The 19,197-nt window shown below is 43.2% G+C and overlaps 8 non-coding genes across 8 annotated transcripts; all 8 read left to right on the top strand.

The window, feature by feature from the left end:
• Positions 1 to 3,028: 3,028 nt before the first annotated feature.
• TRNAC-GCA (transfer RNA cysteine (anticodon GCA)) lies at positions 3,029 to 3,101 on the top strand. The gene has a single exon. It is a non-coding gene; the product is annotated as a tRNA-Cys (tRNA).
• Positions 3,102 to 4,111: 1,010 nt separating this feature from the next.
• Positions 4,112 to 4,183, top strand: TRNAC-GCA (transfer RNA cysteine (anticodon GCA)). The gene has a single exon. It is a non-coding gene; the product is annotated as a tRNA-Cys (tRNA).
• A 1,012-nt stretch (positions 4,184 to 5,195) lies between these two features.
• TRNAC-GCA (transfer RNA cysteine (anticodon GCA)) lies at positions 5,196 to 5,267 on the top strand. The gene has a single exon. It is a non-coding gene; the product is annotated as a tRNA-Cys (tRNA).
• Positions 5,268 to 6,278: 1,011 nt separating this feature from the next.
• On the top strand, positions 6,279 to 6,349 carry TRNAC-GCA (transfer RNA cysteine (anticodon GCA)). The gene has a single exon. It is a non-coding gene; the product is annotated as a tRNA-Cys (tRNA).
• A 1,603-nt stretch (positions 6,350 to 7,952) lies between these two features.
• TRNAC-GCA (transfer RNA cysteine (anticodon GCA)) lies at positions 7,953 to 8,024 on the top strand. Its single transcript has one exon. It is a non-coding gene; the product is annotated as a tRNA-Cys (tRNA).
• Positions 8,025 to 9,036: 1,012 nt separating this feature from the next.
• Positions 9,037 to 9,108, top strand: TRNAC-GCA (transfer RNA cysteine (anticodon GCA)). The gene has a single exon. It is a non-coding gene; the product is annotated as a tRNA-Cys (tRNA).
• A 1,013-nt stretch (positions 9,109 to 10,121) lies between these two features.
• TRNAC-GCA (transfer RNA cysteine (anticodon GCA)) lies at positions 10,122 to 10,194 on the top strand. The gene has a single exon. It is a non-coding gene; the product is annotated as a tRNA-Cys (tRNA).
• Positions 10,195 to 11,205: 1,011 nt separating this feature from the next.
• Positions 11,206 to 11,277, top strand: TRNAC-GCA (transfer RNA cysteine (anticodon GCA)). The gene has a single exon. It is a non-coding gene; the product is annotated as a tRNA-Cys (tRNA).
• Positions 11,278 to 19,197: the final 7,920 nt, after the last annotated feature.

The raw sequence follows: 19,197 nt of genomic DNA, 5'->3' as shown, positions 1-19,197 counted from the left end.
ACTGGGCTTGGTATTCCCTATGGGAAATTTCTGAAACATCATTGATCTATTTTGGAATTCGGCTCTACCTTTCACAGCTCTAAACAAAGGGAATGGACTATGAAACCAATTGACAAATTTGTTATACTGTTTGGTGCTCTCTTGAATCGCACTAAAGAAATGGCTTAGAATACTGGGCAGCTATGCAATCAATCTATTTCTCGTTACACCTGTGTCCTCAGTCTTACATATATTCCATCTCTTCTCTGTCCATACAAAGTATGTGTTTGTTTGAAGCACTTCATTTTTGTGCAACTTAGGAACTATTTAATTTCTCCTTGAAAGCTCTGCCTACGTGCAAGATGTACAAACCCTCGTTGCAGTTGCAAGAAGGCTGGTCTGAAGAATCAGGCCAGTTGCAAGCACAAAGTGGCTTTTTTTGATGTATTAAATCGAAGGTACTTGATAGGGATGTTTGGGTGTTCCTTCCAAATACCGAATTGTAGTGGTATGTAGAAATGTTTTTCCTCCGTAATTTGGCCAAAAAACATTCATACTTCACCACCATCTCGGTGATTGTGGTAACCAATCATCAAATGATAATGTGTCATGTAAAAACCTCTTCCGCTTTAAGAATGTTTCAAAACAATCATTGTATGTAGAGGCATTGGTCTTATGTACCACTGCCTATTCAAATAAAATAGCAATGAAACAAATTAATCTGTTTTTTAAATGATCCAGTTTTACTTTAATAAATAATATTAAGGACTACTTCTCCTGTTCCACAGTTTCGAGCCTGTACTTTCCGGCACAACTTAGCATGATCCTCTCACTCTTTCATGATGTACTGATATTATGTCATTCTAATTTTTCTGAAAAGCTTGGGATATAGCTCAGTGGTAGAGCATTTGACTGCAGATCAAGAGGTCCCTGGTTGAAATCTGGGTGTCCCCTCAGACTATTTTGATTCTGTTGTTTGTAGTTGGGACTTTTCATCAATTCCTTTTGGATCATCTTTGACAGAGTCAGTGTTCCCTTGGTTATTGCACTTTAATAGCATTACATAGTTTGCTGCTCAAAACCTGTGAGTAAATGGAGTTTTAGCACTCGGCTTGGTATTCCCTTTGGGAAATTTCTGAAAGATCATTGATCTATTTTGGAATTTGGCTCTTCCTTATACAGCACTAAAGAAAGGGAATGGACTATGAAACAAATTGACAAATTTGTTATACTGTTTGGTGCTCTCTTGAATCGCACTAAAGAAATGGCTTAGAATACTGTGCAGCGATGCAGTCAGTCTATTTCTCATTTCACCTGTGTCCTCAGTCTTACATATATTCCACCTTTTCCCTGTGCATTAAAAGTATGTGCTTGTTTGAAGCACTTAATTTTTGTGCAACGTAGGAACTATTTAATTTCTCCTTAAATGCTCTGCCTACGTGCAAGATCTACGAACCATTGTTGCAGTTGCAAGAAGGCTGGCCTGAAGAATCAGGCCATTTGCAAGCACAAAGTGGCTTTTTCTGATGTTTTAAATCGAAGGTCCGTGAAAGGGGTGTTTGGGTGTACCTTCCAAATACCGAATTGTAGTGGTATGTAGAAATGTTTTTCCACTGTAATGTGGCCCAAAACAATCATACTTCATCACCATCTGAGTGATTGTGGTAACCAAACATGAAACAATAAGGTATCCCGTAAAAACCTCTTCCCCTTTGAGAATGTTTCAAAACAAACATTTTAAGTGCAGGCATTGGTCCTATGTACCACTGCCTATTCAAATAAAATACCAATCAAACAAATACATATATTTTTTTAATGATCCATTTTTCCTTTAATAAATAATATTAAGAACTACTTCTACAGTTCCACAGTTTCAAGGTTGTACTTTCCGGCACAACTTAGCATGATCCTCTCACTCTTTCATGATGTACTGATATATTGTCATTCTGATGTTGGCTGACAGCTGGGTATATAGCTCAGTGGTAGAGCATTTGACTGCAGATCATAGAGGTCCCTGGTTCACATCCGGGTGTTCCCTCATACTATTTTGAATCTGCTGTTTGTAGTTGGGAATTTTCATGAATCCCATTTGGATCATCTTTGACAGAGTCAGTGTTCCCTTGGATGTTACACTTTAATAACATTACAGTGTTGCTGATTAAAACTTGTGAGTAACTGCATTTTTTACACTGGGCTTGGTATTCCCTATGGGAAATTTCTGAAACATCATTGATCTATTTTGGAATTCGGCTCTACCTTTCACAGCTCTAAACAAAGGGAATGGACTATGAAACCAATTGACAAATTTGTTATACTGTTTGGTGCTCTCTTGAATCGCACTAAAGAAATGGCTTAGAATACTGGGCAGCTATGCAATCAATCTATTTCTCGTTACACCTGTGTCCTCAGTCTTACATATATTCCATCTCTTCTCTGTCCATACAAAGTATGTGTTTGTTTGAAGCACTTCATTTTTGTGCAACTTAGGAACTATTTAATTTCTCCTTGAAAGCTCTGCCTACGTGCAAGATGTACAAACCCTTGTTGCAGTTGCAAGAAGGCTGGTCTGAAGAATCAGGCCAGTTGCAAGCACAAAGTGGCTTTTTTTGATGTATTAAATTGAAGGTACTTGAAAGGGGTGTTTGGGTGTTCCTTCCAAATACCGAATTGTAGTGTTATGTAGAAATGTTTTTCCATCGTAATTTGGCCAAAAAACAATCATACTTCACCACCATCTCGGTGATTGTGGTAACCAATCATCAAATGATAATGTGTCATGTAAAAACCTCTTCCCCTTTAAGAATGTTTCAAAACAATCATTGTATGTAGAGGCATTGGTCTTATGTACCACGGCCTATTCAAATAAATTAGCAATGAAACAAATTAATCTGTTTTTTAAATGAGCCAGTTTTACTTTAATAAATAATATTAAGGACTACTTCTCCTGTTCCACAGTTTCAAGCCTGTACTTTCCGGCACAACTTAGCATGATCCTCTCACTCTTTCATGATGTACTGATATTATGTCATTCTGATTTCACTGAAAAGCTGGGGATATAGCTCAGTGGTAGAGCATTTGACTGCAGATCATAGAGGTCCCTGGTTCAAATCCGGGTGTTCCCTCACACTATTTTGAATCTGCTGTTTGTAGTTGGGAATTTTCATGAATCCCATTTGAATCATCTTTGACAGAGTCAGTGTTCCCTTGGATCTTACACTTTAATACCATTACAGTGTTGCTGATTAAAACTTGTGAGTAACTGCATTTTTTACACTGGGCTTGGTATTCCCTATGGGAAATTTCTGAAACATCATTGATCTATTTTGGAATTCGGCTCTACCTTTCACAGCTCTAAACAAAGGGAATGGACTATGAAACCAATTGACAAATTTGTTATACTGTTTGGTGCTCTCTTGAATCGCACTAAAGAAATGGCTTAGAATACTGGGCAGCTATGCAATCAATCTATTTCTCATTACACCTGTGTCCTCAGTCTTACATATATTCCATCTCTTCTCTGTCCATACAAAGTATGTGTTTGTTTGAAGCACTTCATTTTTGTGCAACTTAGGAACTATTTAATTTCTCCTTGAAAGCTCTGCCTACGTGCAAGATGTACAAACCCTCGTTGCAGTTGCAAGAAGGCTGGTCTGAAGAATCAGGCCAGTTGCAAGCACAAAGTGGCTTTTTTTGATGTATTAAATCGAAGGTACTTGAAAGGGGTGTTTGGGTGTTCCTTCCAAATACCGAATTGTAGTGGTATGTAGAAATGTTTTTCCATCGTAATTTGGCCAAAAAACAATCATACTTCACCACCATCTCGGTGATTGTGGTAACCAATCATCAAATGATAATGTGTCACGTAAAAACCTCTTCCCCTTTAAGAATGTTTCAAAACAATCATTGTATGTAGAGGCATTGGTCTTATGTACCACGGCCTATTCAAATAAAATAGCAATGAAAAAATTAATCTGTTTTTTAAATGATCCAGTTTTACTTTAATAAATAATATTAAGGACTACTTCTCCTGTTCCACAGTTTCAAGCCTGTACTTTCCGGCACAACTTAGCATGATCCTCTCACTCTTTCATGATGTACTGATATTATGTCATTCTGCTTTTACTGAAAAGCTGGGGATATAGCTCAGTGGTAGAGCATTTGACTGCAGATCAAGAGGTCCCTGGTTCAAATCCGGGTGTCCCCTCAGACTATTTTGATTCTGTTGTTTGTAGTTGGGACTTTTCATCAATTCCTTTTGGATCATCTTTGACAGAGTCAGTGTTCCCTTGGATATTGCACTTTAATAGCATTATCGAGTTTGCTTCTCAAAACCTGTGAGTAAATGGAGTTTTAACACTCGGCTTGGTGTTCCCTTTGGGAACTTTCTGAAAGATCATTGATCTATTTTGGAATTTGGCTCTTCCTTTTACAGCACAAGAGAAAGGGAATGGACTATGAAATAAATTGACAAATTTGTTATACTGTTTGGTGCTTTCTTGAATGGCACTAAAGAAATGGCTTAGAATACTGTGCAGCGATGCAGTCAGTCTATTTCTCATTTCACCTGTGTCCTCAGTCTTACATATATTCCACCTTTTCCCTGTGCTTTAAAAGTATGTGCTTGTTTGAAGCACTTCATTTTTGTGCAACGTAGGAACTATTTAATTTCTCCTTAAATGCTCTGCCTACGTGCAAGATGTACGAACCATTGTTGCAGTTGCAAGAAGGCTGGCCTGAAGAATCAGGCCATTTGCAAGCACAAAGTGGCTTTTTCTGATGTTTTAAATCGAAGGTCCGTGAAAGGGGTGTTTGGGTGTACCTTCCAAATACCGCATTGTAGTGGTATGTAGAAATGTTTTTCCACCGTAATGTGGCCCAAAACAATCATACTTCATCACCATCTGAGTGATTGCGGTAACCAAACATGAAACAATAAGGTATCCCGTAAAAACCTCTTCCCCTTTGAGAATGTTTCAAAACAAACATTTTAAGTGCAGGCATTGGTCCTATGTACCACTGCCTATTCAAATAAAATACCAATCAAACAAATACATATATTTTTTTTAATGATCCATTTTTCCTTTAATAAATAATATTAAGAACTACTTCTACAGTTCCACAGTTTCAAGGTTGTACTTTCTGGCACAACTTAGCATGATCCTCTCACTCTTTCATGATGTACTGATATATTGTCATTCTGATCTTGGCTGACAGCTGGGGATATAGCTCAGTGGTAGAGCATTTGACTGCAGATCAAGAGGTCCCTGGTTCAAATCCGGGTGTCCCCTCTTACTATTTTGAATCTGCTGTTTGTAGTTGGGAATTTTCATGAATCCCATTTGGATTATCTTTGACAGAGTCAGTGTTCCCTTGGATGTTACACTTTAATAACATTACAGTGTTGCTGATTAAAACTTGTGAGTAACTGCATTTTTTACACTGGGCTTGGTATTCCCTATGGGAAATTTCTGAAACATCATTGATCTATTTTGGAATTCGGCTCTACCTTTCACAGCTCTAAACAAAGGGAATGGACTATGAAACCAATTGACAAATTTGTTATACTGGTTGGTGCTCTCTTGAATCGCACTAAAGAAATGGCTTAGAATACTGGGCAGCTATGCAATCAATCTATTTCTCATTACACTTGTGTCCTCAGTCTTACATATATTCCATCTCTTCTCTGTCCATACAAAGTATGTGTTTGTTTGAAGCACTTCATTTTTGTGCAACTTAGGAACTATTTAATTTCTCCTTGAAAGCTCTGCCTACGTGCAAGATGTACAAACCCTCGTTGCAGTTGCAAGAAGGCTGGTCTGAAGAATCAGGCCAGTTGCAAGCACAAAGTGGCTTTTTTTGATGTATTAAATCGAAGGTACTTGAAAGGGGTGTTTGGGTGTTCCTTCCAAATACCGAATTGTAGTGGTATGTAGAAATGTTTTTCCATCGTAATTTGGCCAAAAAACAATCATACTTCACCACCATCTCGGTGATTGTGGTAACCAATCATCAAATGATAATGTGTCACGTAAAAACCTCTTCCCCTTTAAGAATGTTTCAAAACAATCATTGTATGTAGAGGCATTGGTCTTATGTACCACTGCCTATTCAAATAAAATAGCAATGAAACAAAGTAATCCATTTTTTAAATGATACAGCTTTCCTTTAATAAATAATATTAACTACTACTTCTCCTGTTCCAAAGTTTCAAGCCTGTACTTTCCGGCACAACTTAGCATGATCCTCTCACTCTTTCATGATGTACTGATATTATGTCATTCTGATTTTACTGAAAAGCTGGGGATATAGCTCAGTGGTAGACATTTGACTGCAGATCAAGAGGTCCCTGGTTCAAATCCGGGTGTCCCCTCAGACTATTTTGATTCTGTTGTTTGTAATTGGGACTTTTCATCAATTCCTTTTGGATCATCTTTGACAGAGTCAGTGTTCCCTTGGATATTGCACTTTAATATCATTACAGAGTTTGCTGCTCAAAACCTGTGAGTAAATGCAGTTTTAACACTCGGCTTGGTGTTCCATTTGGGAACTTTCTGAAAGATCTTTGATCTATTTTGGAATTTGGCTCTTCCTTTTACAGCACTAAAGAAAGGGAATGGACTATGAAATAAATTGACAAATTTGTTATACTGTTTGGTGCTTTCTTGAATCGCACTAAAGAAATGGCTTAGAATACTGTGCAGCGATGCAGTCAGTCTATTTCTCATTTCACCTGTGTCCTCAGTCTTACATATATTCCACCTTTTCCCTGTGCATCCAAAGTATGTGCTTGTTTGAAGCACTTCATTTTTGTGCAACGTAGGAACTATTTAATTTTTCCTTAAATGCTCTGCCTACGTGCAAGATGTATGAACCATTGTTGCAGTTGCAAGAAGGCTGGCCTGAAGAATCAGGCCATTTGCAAGCACAAAGTGGCTTTTTCTGATGTTTTAAATCGAAGGTCCGTGAAAGGGGTGTTTGGGTGTACCGTAATGTGGCCCTTTTCATGAATCCCATTTGGATCATCTTTGACAGAGTCGGTGTTCCCTTGGATGTTACACTTTAATAACATTACAGTGTTGCTGATTAAAACTTGTGAGTAACTGCATTTTTTACACTGGGCTTGGTATTCCCTATGGGAAATTTCTGAAACATCATTGATCTATTTTGGAATTCGGCTCTACCTTTCACAGCTCTAAACAAAGGGAATGGACTATGAAACCAATTGACAAATTTGTTATACTGTTTGGTGCTCTCTTGAATCGCACTAAAGAAATGGCTTAGAATACTGGGCAGCTATGCAATCAATCTATTTCTCGTTACACCTGTGTCCTCAGTCTTACATATATTCCATCTCTTCTCTGTCCATACAAAGTATGTGTTTGTTTGAAGCACTTCATTTTTGTGCAACTTAGGAACTATTTAATTTCTCCTTGAAAGCTCTGCCTACGTGCAAGATGTACAAACCCTCGTTGCAGTTGCAAGAAGGCTGGTCTGAAGAAATAGGCCAGTTGCAAGCACAAAGTGGCTTTTTTTGATGTATTAAATTGAAGGTACTTGAAAGGGGTGTTTGGGTGTTCCTTCCAAATACCGAATTGTAGTGGTATGTAGAAATGTTTTTCCATCGTAATTTGGCCAAAAAACAATCATACTTCACCACCATCTCGGTGATTGTGGTAACCAATCATCAAATGATAATGTGTCACGTAAAAACCTCTTCCCCTTTAAGAATGTTTCAAAACAATCATTGTATGTAGAGGCATTGGTCTTATGTACCACGGCCTATTCAAATAAAATAGCAATGAAAAAATTTATCTGTTTTTTAAATGATCCAGTTTTACTTGAATAAATAATATTAAGGACTACTTCTCCTGTTCCACAGTTTCAAGCCTGTACTTTCCGGCACAACTTAGCATGATCCTCTCACTCTTTCATGATGTACTGATATTATGTCATTCTAATTTTTCTGAAAAGCTGGGGATATAGCTCAGTGGTAGAGCATTTGACTGCAGATCAAGAGGTCCCTGGTTCAAATCCGGGTGTCCCCTCAGACTATTTTGATTCTGTTGTTTGTAGTTGGGACTTTTCATCAATTCCTTTCGGATCATCTTTGACAGAGTCAGTGTTCCCTTGGATATTGCACTTTAATAGCATTACAGAGTTTGCTGCTCAAAACCTGTGAGTAAATGGAGTTTTAACACTCGGCTTGGTATTCCCTTTGGGAAATTTCTGAAAGATCATTGATCTATTTTGGAATTTGGCTCTTCCTTTTACAGCACTAAAGAAAGGGAATGGACTATGAAACAAATTGACAAATTTGTTATACTGTTTGATGCTTTCTTGAACCGCACTAAAGAAATGGCTTAGAATACTGTGCAGCGATGCAGTCAGTCTATTTCTCATTTCACCTGTGTCCTCAGTCTTACATATATTCCACCTTTTCCCTGTGCATTAAAAGTATGTGTTTGTTTGAAGCACTTCATTTTTGTGCAACGTAGGAACTATTTAATTTCTCCTTGAAAGCTCTGCCTACGTGCAAGATGTACAAACCCTCGTTGCAGTTGCAAGAAGGCTGGTCTGAAGAATCAGGCCAGTTGCAAGCACAAAGTGGCTTTTTTTGATGTATTAAATCGAAGGTACTTGATAGGGATGTTTGGGTGTTCCTTCCAAATACCGAATTGTAGTGGTATGTAGAAATGTTTTTCCTCCGTAATTTGGCCAAAAAACATTCATACTTCACCACCATCTCGGTGATTGTGGTAACCAATCATCAAATGATAATGTGTCATGTAAAAACCTCTTCCGCTTTAAGAATGTTTCAAAACAATCATTGTATGTAGAGGCATTGGTCTTATGTACCACTGCCTATTCAAATAAAATAGCAATGAAACAAATTAATCTGTTTTTTAAATGATCCAGTTTTACTTTAATAAATAATATTAAGGACTACTTCTCCTGTTCCACAGTTTCAAGCCTGTACTTTCCGGCACAACTTAGCATGATCCTCTCACTCTTTCATGATGTACTGATATTATGTCATTCTAATTTTTCTGAAAAGCTTGGGATATAGCTCAGTGGTAGAGCATTTGACTGCAGATCAAGAGGTCCCTGGTTCAAATCTGGGTGTCCCCTCAGACTATTTTGATTCTGTTGTTTGTAGTTGGGACTTTTCATCAATTCCTTTTGGATCATCTTTGACAGAGTCAGTGTTCCCTTGGTTATTGCACTTTAATAGCATTACATAGTTTGCTGCTCAAAACCTGTGAGTAAATGGAGTTTTAGCACTCGGCTTGGTATTCCCTTTGGGAAATTTCTGAAAGATCATTGATCTATTTTGGAATTTGGCTCTTCCTTATACAGCACTAAAGAAAGGGAATGGACTATGAAACAAATTGACAAATTTGTTATACTGTTTGGTGCTCTCTTGAATCGCACTAAAGAAATGGCTTAGAATACTGTGCAGCGATGCAGTCAGTCTATTTCTCATTTCACCTGTGTCCTCAGTCTTACATATATATTCCACCTTTTCCCTATGCATTAAAAGTGTGTGCTTGTTTGAAGCACTTCATTTTTGTGCAACGTAGGAACTATTTAATTTCTCCTTAAATGCTCTGCCTACGTGCAAGATGTACGAACCATTGTTGCAGTTGCAAGAAGGCTGGCCTGAAGAATCAGGCCATTTGCAAGCACAAAGTGGCTTTTTCTGATGTTTTAAATCGAAGGTCCGTGAAAGGGGTGTTTGGGTGTACCTTCCAAATACCGAATTGTAGTGGTATGTAGAAATGTTTTTCCACTGTAATGTGGCCCAAAACAATCATACTTCATCACCATCTGAGTGATTGTGGTAACCAAACATGAAACAATAAGGTATCCCGTAAAAACCTCTTCCCCTTTGAGAATGTTTCAAAACAAACATTTTAAGTGCAGGCATTGGTCCTATGTACCACTGCCTATTCAAATAAAATACCAATCAAACAAATACATATATTTTTTTAATGATCCATTTTTCCTTTAATAAATAATATTAAGAACTACTTCTTCAGTTCCACAGTTTCAAGGTTGTACTTTCCGGCACAACTTAGCATGATCCTCTCACTCTATCATGATGTACTGATATATTGTCATTCTGATCTTGGCTGACAGCTGGGTATATAGCTCAGTGGTAGAGCATTTGACTGCAGATCATAGAGGTCCCTGGTTCAAATCCGGGTGTTCCCTCATACTATTTTGAATCTGCTGTTTGTAGTTTGGAATTTTCTTGAATCCCATTTGGATCATCTTTGACAGAGTCAGTGATCCCTTGGATGTTACACTTTAATAACATTACAGTGTTGCTGATTAAAACTTGTGAGTAACTGCATTTTTTACACTGGGCTTGGTATTCCCTATGGGAAATTTCTGAAACATCATTGATCTATTTTGGAATTCGGCTCTACCTTTCACAGCTCTAAACAAAGGGAATGGACTATGAAACCAATTGACAAATTTGTTATACTGGTTGGTGCTCTCTTGAATCGCACTAAAGAAATGGCTTAGAATACTGGGCAGCTATGCAATCAATCTATTTCTCGTTACACCTGTGTCCTCAGTCCTACATATATTCCATCTCTTCTCTGTCCATACAAAGTATGTGTTTGTTTGAAGCACTTCATTTTTGTGCAACTTAGGAACTATTTAATTTCTCCTTGAAAGCTCTGCCTACGTGCAAGATGTACAAACCCTCGTTGCAGTTGCAAGAAGGCTGGTCTGAAGAATCAGGCCAGTTGCAAGCACAAAGTGGCTTTTTTTGATGTATTAAATTGAAGGTACTTGAAAGGGGTGTTTGGGTGTTCCTTCCAAATACCGAATTGTAGTGGTATGTAGAAATGTTTTTCCATCGTAATTTGGCCAAAAAACAATCATACTTCACCACCATCTCGGTGATTGTGGTAACCAATCATCAAATGATAATGTGTCACGTAAAAACCTCTTCCCCTTTAAGAATGTTTCAAAACAATCATTGTATGTAGAGGCATTGGTCCTATGTACCACTGCCTATTCAAATAAAATAGCAATGAAACAAAGTAATCCGTTTTTTAAATGATACAGCTTTCTTTTAATAAATAATATTAACTACTACTTCTCCTGTTCCACAGTTTCAAACCTGTACTTTCCGGCACAACTTAGCATGATCCTCTCCCTCTTTCATGATGTACTGATATTATGTCATTCTGATTTTACTGAAAAGCTGGGGATATAGCTCAGTGGTAGAGTATTTGACTGCAGATCAAGAGGTCCCTGGTTCAAATCCGGGTGTCCCCTCAGACTATTTTGATTCTGTTGTTTGTAGTTGGGACTTTTCATCAATTCCTTTTGGATCATCTTTGACAGAGTCAGTGTTCCCTTGGTTATTGCACTTTAATAGCATTACATAGTATGGCTGAGATACCCGCCACCCCTTCTCGACACAATCCCTAAGGATGGGAAACCGGAAACAGTTCTGAACTTTTGGAAGGCGGGAGGGAGTGACCCTCCCGGCCGTATTTATTAAAATATGAAACAAAATCAAAAACATTAAAATAACAGTTTCATATTAATGTACAATTTCATTTCCACATTACGATGTTTGGCTAACCTTAACATATTTCTAATACAAAGGTTCTCCTAGCCGAACTAACATCCTACAAAACATTTAACTTGAAATTGTACATCCTAACTTTTAAGGGCCAACGGCAAGGTCGTAACCGGTGTCAGATCCCTAAACCAGAAATACCCCCCCCACTTGTGAGGGGCGAGCGCACAGAGGCGTACCTCAAGTGCATCTACCAATTTCCCTTGACTTGACGGGGGCCCCAATGAACTCAACGCCATTTAAAGGTCGTCCGAGGACTCGTGTGAGGTGTCTAGAAGGTAGCGTAAACCCCCTCCCCACCCCACACAACTTACCACATCTGCCGTCGCAGGTGTCCTGGCCCCGGGAAATTCCCCAGGAGGGGCCCGTAGCCCCTCCTATCCAGGAAGGGGCCTTGACCGCCTTTCCTTTCCTTTCGGCGGCCCATCCTTAGAAGGGACCGCCTCCCCGTTGAGGGGCCAATGGCCACCTCCCCCGAGCGCTCCCATCCGTAATGGGTGACGCCCCCCCATAGGGATCTTCCAATTACTGCTCACCGATCATGACCTTACCGCCCGACCAAAATAAATACGACAATTTAACTAAAATTACTAATTTAAAAAACAACCATAACCATTTCACGTATGATTACTGATCAACACTAGTGCAGAATCACTTTATTCGAAGAAAAAAAACATACTGTAAATGACCATTCTTTATTGCATACTCAAAATAACACAACAATCATCACAACCTGTAAGAAATAGAGTTACCACATCAAAACTTTATTTAAAAACAACTGGCTGTCCTCAGGGGCTGGTGGGTGGGTCAAAATTGGCTCTTCGTTCCGTCTCGAGCTCACGTGCAGCGGGGAGGTGCAGCTTCAGAGCACAGGAACAAGAGGATGCTTTCTTGGCGTGTTGCTCCTTTTATCCGTCTTCGGGCGGGCGTAAACCCGCCTCCGCCTGCCTCCCTGGGCATGGCCGGCCGCGTCAGTGTCTAGGACAACCCACTCCAGGGCGGGAAAAGGCGCGCCCCGGCTACGCCGCTTCGGGCATACCAGCCGAGACTCGCCTCCCGCCCAAGATGGCCTCCCGGGGGGATCGGGGTACTCCACCATACGTTCGGGGGGAACGAATGGTCGCCCCTTTCCATATGGCTGAGATACCCGCCACCCCCTCTCGACACAATCCCCAAGGATGGGAAACCGGAAACAGTTCTGAACTTTTGGAAGGCGGGAGGGAGTGACCCTCCCGGCCGTATTTATTAAAATATGAAACAAAATCAAAAACATTAAAATAACAGTTTCATATTAATGTACAATTTCATTTCCACATTACGATGTTTGGCTAACCTTAACATATTTCTAATACAAAGGTTCTCCTAGCCGAACTAACATCCTACAAAACATTTAACTTGAAATTGTACATCCTAACTTTTAAGGGCCAACGGCAAGGTCGTAACCGGTGTCAGATCCCTAAACCAGAAATACCCCCCCCACTTGTGAGGGGCGACCGCACAGAGGCGTACCTCAAGTGCATCTACCAATTTCCCTTGACTTGACGGGGGCCCCAATGAACTCGACGCCATTTAAAGGTCGTCCGAGGACTCGTGTGAGGTGTCTAGAAGGTAGCGTAAACCCCCTCCCCACCCCACACAACTTACCACATCTGCCGTCGCAGGTGTCCTGGCCCCGGGAAATTCCCCAGGAGGGGCCCGTAGCCCCTCCTATCCAGGAAGGGGCCTTGACCGCCTTACCTTTCCTTTCGGCGGCCCATCCTTAGAAGGGACCGCCTCCCCGTTGAGGGGCCAATGGCCACCTCCCCCGAGCGCTCCCATCCGTAATGGGTGACGCCCCCCCATAGGGATCTTCCAATTACTGCTCACCGATCATGGCCTTACCGCCACAGGCCGGATAGTTGACCGGCTATCCGGACCCCCCACAACAACTCCTGCCTAAAGGTCATGTTTTAAACTCTTTAGCCAAGCTATGAGGTCTCCTATGAGTAACTCATTCCCCACCCGGGACAAATGGACCCCATCACCCAGGTACATACTGTCCCCCTTAATACAACCATGTGGAATAGAATGCAGTGTACTTGAACGAAACAATCTACCCAATTTATTATTTACTTTCTTCACTGAGTGATTCAGAGCAGAAACCGAATTCGCCCCCCGCCACACTTTCCGTGGAATCATATGGGACCATGCAATTGTGCACCCTGGAACTCTTCTCGCCAACCAACTTACAGTGTAGAGCATTGCCTCGAGAAGGAGTCGTCTACCAGTGGCCACCAAATCGTTGCCCCCAAGATGGACTATGATTATAGACGGCGGTGACCTTGTCCGCCCTAACAAACCCTCGAAAAAGGATTGAAACTGGTCAATACAGAGCCCGCCCCTTCCGTAGAAGGTCACCCTGTACCCGTATTCCCCAGCCATGTGAATCATGTCACCTGCTTTGAATACGTCCGCGGCACGCCTCACGTATGAGTGGCCAACGACCCACACCACTTTTCCCGCAGCTGGTGATGTCTGACCGCTGGTTCCCAGGTGTCGGGTCGACTGCACAGTCCGCCCCGCCTCGTGAGCTTGCGAAACTGTAAACCAAACAAAAACAAGAAGCGTGAGTACATCATTACAGCTTCACAACATGTGCAACCGCACATACTTTTTGTAACAATTCGAGGACCAACGCCCCAGACGTTTCACTTTTTCCACACTCAGACCCCTGGCTGTAGCCTCAGTAGCAGCCCCTATCCGAAAGGAATGGGTCCCGAACTCGCCGGGGTTCAAGCCCGCGGCCGAAATTGACATCGCAAGCACCTGCTGGAACTGAAACCTCGTCAGTGGGGTGGCGTCAGCGTGTCTCAACAAGGTTCCCCCCCATGATGCCACCCTCTGCGCCAAATATTCCTCTACGCAAACAACAGGGCACATGGGAGACCCGGGGATCCTATGTATGATTATGCAGTCCCCAATCGCACCCTGATCGGTCTTGGACCTGACAAACGAGACAGTCATCGTCTCCCCCTTAACCTGAATGTGCTCTCGGCACAGTCCCCCCACCGTATCCTGCTTGTTCCTCGCCACCAGTTCGCTTACCCGCATAGCCCCATGGAATGCTAGCGCAAAAGCGGCTTGGAATAACACTGTTTCATACCGGGATGAACATGTCGCAGGGAGAACAGAAAACAACAGGGCCAACCTATCCAGGCCTATCGGGTGTCTCTGATCTACTCTGCGACCCTCCAGACGTTGCCACCCACGTAGCGCTTTCTGCACCACGAAAGACGCTGTCGGGTCCCGGATCCTATGAGCCCTTGCCATAAAGGAAATGGCGGCCCGATGCCTCTGGGCCGTAGCTACTGATTTGCCTGCCCGATGTAGAGACAGCAAAAATGTTACGACAAGCTCTTCCTGGCCCCAAAGCTCCCCCCTAGCAGAACCCAAAAAGGACCAATAGGAACGAAACGCCCCTTCATATGCCTTCCTTGTCCTGGGTGCTAAACTCTCTCCCACGAGGTTTTGTAGTTCGGGGCACCGAGAGACCAGAGAGCTTCGGGAAAGGGTGCCGCCACCCGGTCCGCTGTGGGCAGAAAACCCCAGAAGGCCTGCATACGGAAATGAGAAAGTGCATCAGCTGCTTGATTCAACACCCCCGGGACATGTCGCGCCCTAAAGAGCACATTCAACTGCATACACAATAACACAATTTCCTTGAGCAGTCTCAGAATCCATTTGCAACGTGCTGCCTGACTATTGATACACTCAACAACGGTCATGTTATCAGACCAGAACACCACAGAGTGATCCCGGAACCCCTCAGGCCATGTTTTCAGGGCCACCAAAATGGGGAAGAGTTCGAGAAAAGCAATGTTACTCGTCAGCCCGCACTCGTGCCACCATGACGGCCATTTTTGAGCCGACCATTGCGTACCGAATATGGCGCCAAAACCTATACTCCCCGCCGAGTCTTTCCACAGCCCCAGCTCCTCGGAGGACACCGCCGGTTTGTTCCAGACAATTCGACCATTGAAATCCGCCAAGAATGCCAGCCAAATGCGCATGTCCTGGTGAATCTCTGCCGAGAGCCTCGTGCGGTGGTGTCCCTCCTTCAGGCCGACCATGGCTTGTGCAATCGAGCGGGAAAAGGGGCGGGCCATTGGCATTACTCTGAGGGCAAAATTCAACTGGCCCACTGTTTGTTGCAATTGATGCAGGTTTACCTTAGACACTCGAATACATGTTTCAAGGGATGCCCTGAATTTTAACACTTTTTCTTTGGGTAACCGAAAACAACCTTCCTCCGAGTCGAGCTCGATCCCCAGAAACTCGAGTGAAGTCGAGGGGCCAACAGTCTTACCTGGTGCCAATGGCACACCAAAATGCTTCATTAAGGCACAAAATTCGTTTAAAGCCTGTCCACATTCCGGGTCCCCGGCTGCCCCCAGGAACAGAAAGTCATCGAGATAATGCATAACATGCTGAAAACCCGTCCTTCTTGTGAATACCCATTGTAGAAAACAACTGAACTTTTCAAAGTAAGCACAAGATATAGAGCATCCCATTGGCATACATTTATCCATATAATAGCGGCCCTGAAACATGAAACCAAGAAGACGCTGATCGTCTGGGTGTACCGGGAGAACCGGAACGCTGACTCGATGTCTGATTTTGCCATCAGCGCCCCGGGCCCCAGGCGATTCAACATGGCGACGGCCTCATCGAAAGATGCGTACCGCACCGAACACACTTCCGGGTCTATCGCATCATTCACTGAAAGACCTCGTGGGGCTGACAAGTTATGTATTAGCCTAAACTCACCCGGGTCCTTCTTGGGGACCACCCCTAATGGGGAACAAACAAAGTTAGGAACTGGTGGAAAATCGAATGGACCGGCAACCCGCCCTCGAGTCACCTCCTTCCCAATTTTTACCCGTACCACTGCCGTATGCTGCAGGACCGACAGTTGGTTCTTACAACTTGCTTCACCCCGAAAATCCCCCACTGGAATGCGGAAACCATATGAAAACCCGTTTCGCAACACCCCAGCGGAGACATGGTCCGGGTATTCGTTGAGCCAAGGAATCATTGCCATGGTATCAATCGGGGTAGGTAAAGGCGCCCCTCGGACTATTTCAGACCTGTTTGGCGCTTCCCCTACCACCGTTATCACCCGTTTTGGCTCTGCACATGGTCTCAGGATGGGAGGATTGACCACACCCCCCACATTCATGTCTAAACTTGCATGACCCTTGGGGCCTTGTACATTTTCCCCTGTTAAAATTCCAACAATTTCCCCCTTTTACCTGCATTGCCACTCGACTTCGAGTGGTGCTCGTTACCTGCACCCGTCCGAAAGGGTGTCCCCGAGGATTGGCGGGAAGACTCACCCCCGTTACTCCCCGACAATGGTACTTTTAACATGCCTGAATTCTCCATTTTCTGCCAAGAAATGGAGTCATAACAATTCCATGTTAGAGCTGGGTCGTGCTCCTTAGCCTTCCTAAAAAGATTGTCATAACAAAACCACTGATTGCTCTCGTATGCTAGAGAATACTCCATGATACGTGTCTGGTAAATAGGCAACTCCGTCAACAATTCAGGCCTTCGCTCACCCATAATGGAGGTAAAAATGCCAAACGCTCTGCCCCAAGTACCTATGTTTTCGTCGACCTTAAAGGCCGCCATTTTTGCGCGCCAAACACTCGGATGCATAAGCTCTTTTTGGCCCTTCACATGCTCCATCTCGTAATGGTCAGTAAGCAAAGAAAACATATTCACATACTTATCGGCCCAAATCTTTTCCTTAATTTCGAGTAGAACATGCTGGGCCACTTTCTCCCTTCGTGAGGGTACAGACCCCTCCCCCGCAATCGGCAGTAGCCGCTTACCTGCACTAGGTGCTGTACTTGCCGCCGAACTCGCGCCTGCTCGCGCCTGCTCGCGCCTGCTGCAATCTCAGCCACCGGAACCTGTGGGGGAACAGAAGATGGTGCCTTCGCAGCCTCTCTAGATTCCCGCAGTTGCCTCATTACTGCCCTGGCGTCGTCAGCCGTGGTGCCCTCACTATCTTTTCCCAACCACGCTGCCAGTTGTGCCGCCAACTCGGGAGGCATATCCTCTCCGTTCACGGGGGTGACTACCACGGGGATTGGATGCCCCTCCTTCGGAACCGGGGTAGGCTCCTCTATCGGTGTATCGGGAACCGGGGCCTCCCCCCAGGTGCCCCCTCCTGGACCTCTTGCCTCTCCCGCTAGGGACTACTCCCGGCAATGCTGGTCCGACGATCCGCTTCGGTCCTCCCTCCCCATTCTTTACCGCCATCTGCTTCTTCAAATTGGCTACTTCCTTTATGAGCATGCGGAGCATCTGATCGGTCCCGACCCGCTTTCCGACCTTCTTGCCCGGCATTCTTGAACGAAGATATCTGTAAAACAAAGACAAAAATTACAACGCTCAAAATTGGCTCTTCGTTCCGTCTCGAGCTCACGTGCAGCGGGGAGGTGCAGCTTCAGAGCACAGGAACAAGAGGATGCTTTCTTGGCGTGTTGCTCCTTTTATCCGTCTTCGGGCGGGCGTAAACCCGCCTCCGCCTGCCTCCCTGGGCGTGGCCGGCCGCGTCAGTGTCTAGGACAACCCACTCCAGGGCGGGAAAAGGCGCGCCCCGGCTACGCCGCTTCGGGCATACCAGCCGAGACTCGCCTCCCGCCCAAGATGGCCTCCCGGGGGGATCGGGGTACTCCACCATACGTTCGGGGGGACCGAATGGTCGCCCCTTTCCATTTGCTGCTCAAAACCTGTGAGTAAATGGAGTTTTAACACTCGGCTTGGTATTCCCTTTGGGAAATTTCTGAAAGATCATTGATCTATTTTGGAATTTGGCTCTTCCTTATACAGCACTAAAGAAAGGGAATGGACTATGAAACAATTTGACAAATTTGTTATACTGTTTGGTGCTCTCTTGAATCGCACTATAAAGAAATGGCTTAGAATACTGTGCAGCGATGCAGTCAGTCTATTTCTAATTTCACCTGTGTCCTCAGTCTTACATATATTCCACCTTTTCCCTGTGCATTAAAAGTATGTGCTTGTTTGAAGCACTTCATTTTTGTGCAACGTAGGAACTATTTAATTTCTCCTTGAAAGCTCTGCCTACGTGCAAGATGTTCAAACTCTCGTTGCAGTTGCAAGAAGGCTGGTCTGAAGAATCAGGCCAGTTGCAAGCACAAAGTGGCTTTTTTTGATGTATTAAATCGAAGGTACTTGAAAGGGGTGTTTGGGTGTTCCTTCCAAATACCGAATTGTAGTGGTATGTAGAAATGTTTTTCCTCCGTAATTTGGCCAAAAACAATCATACTTCACCACAATCTCGGTGATTGTGGTAACCAATCATCAAATGATAATGTGTCACGTAAAAACCTCTTCCCCTTTAAGAATGTTTCACAACAATCATTGTATGTAGAGGCATTGGTCTTATGTACCACTGCCTATTCAAATAAAATAGCAATGAAACAAATTAATCTGTTTTTTAAATGATCCAGTTTTACTTTAATAAATAATATTAAGGACTACTTCTCCTGTTCCACAGTTTCAAGCCTGTACTTTCCGGCACAACTTAGCATGAT

The sequence above is a fragment of the Lissotriton vulgaris genome, chromosome 1_1, assembly GCF_964263255.1.
Source record: "Lissotriton vulgaris chromosome 1_1, aLisVul1.2, whole genome shotgun sequence".
Taxonomy (NCBI): domain Eukaryota; kingdom Metazoa; phylum Chordata; class Amphibia; order Caudata; family Salamandridae; genus Lissotriton; species Lissotriton vulgaris.
This window is presented reverse-complemented; position numbering and strand designations above follow the sequence as displayed.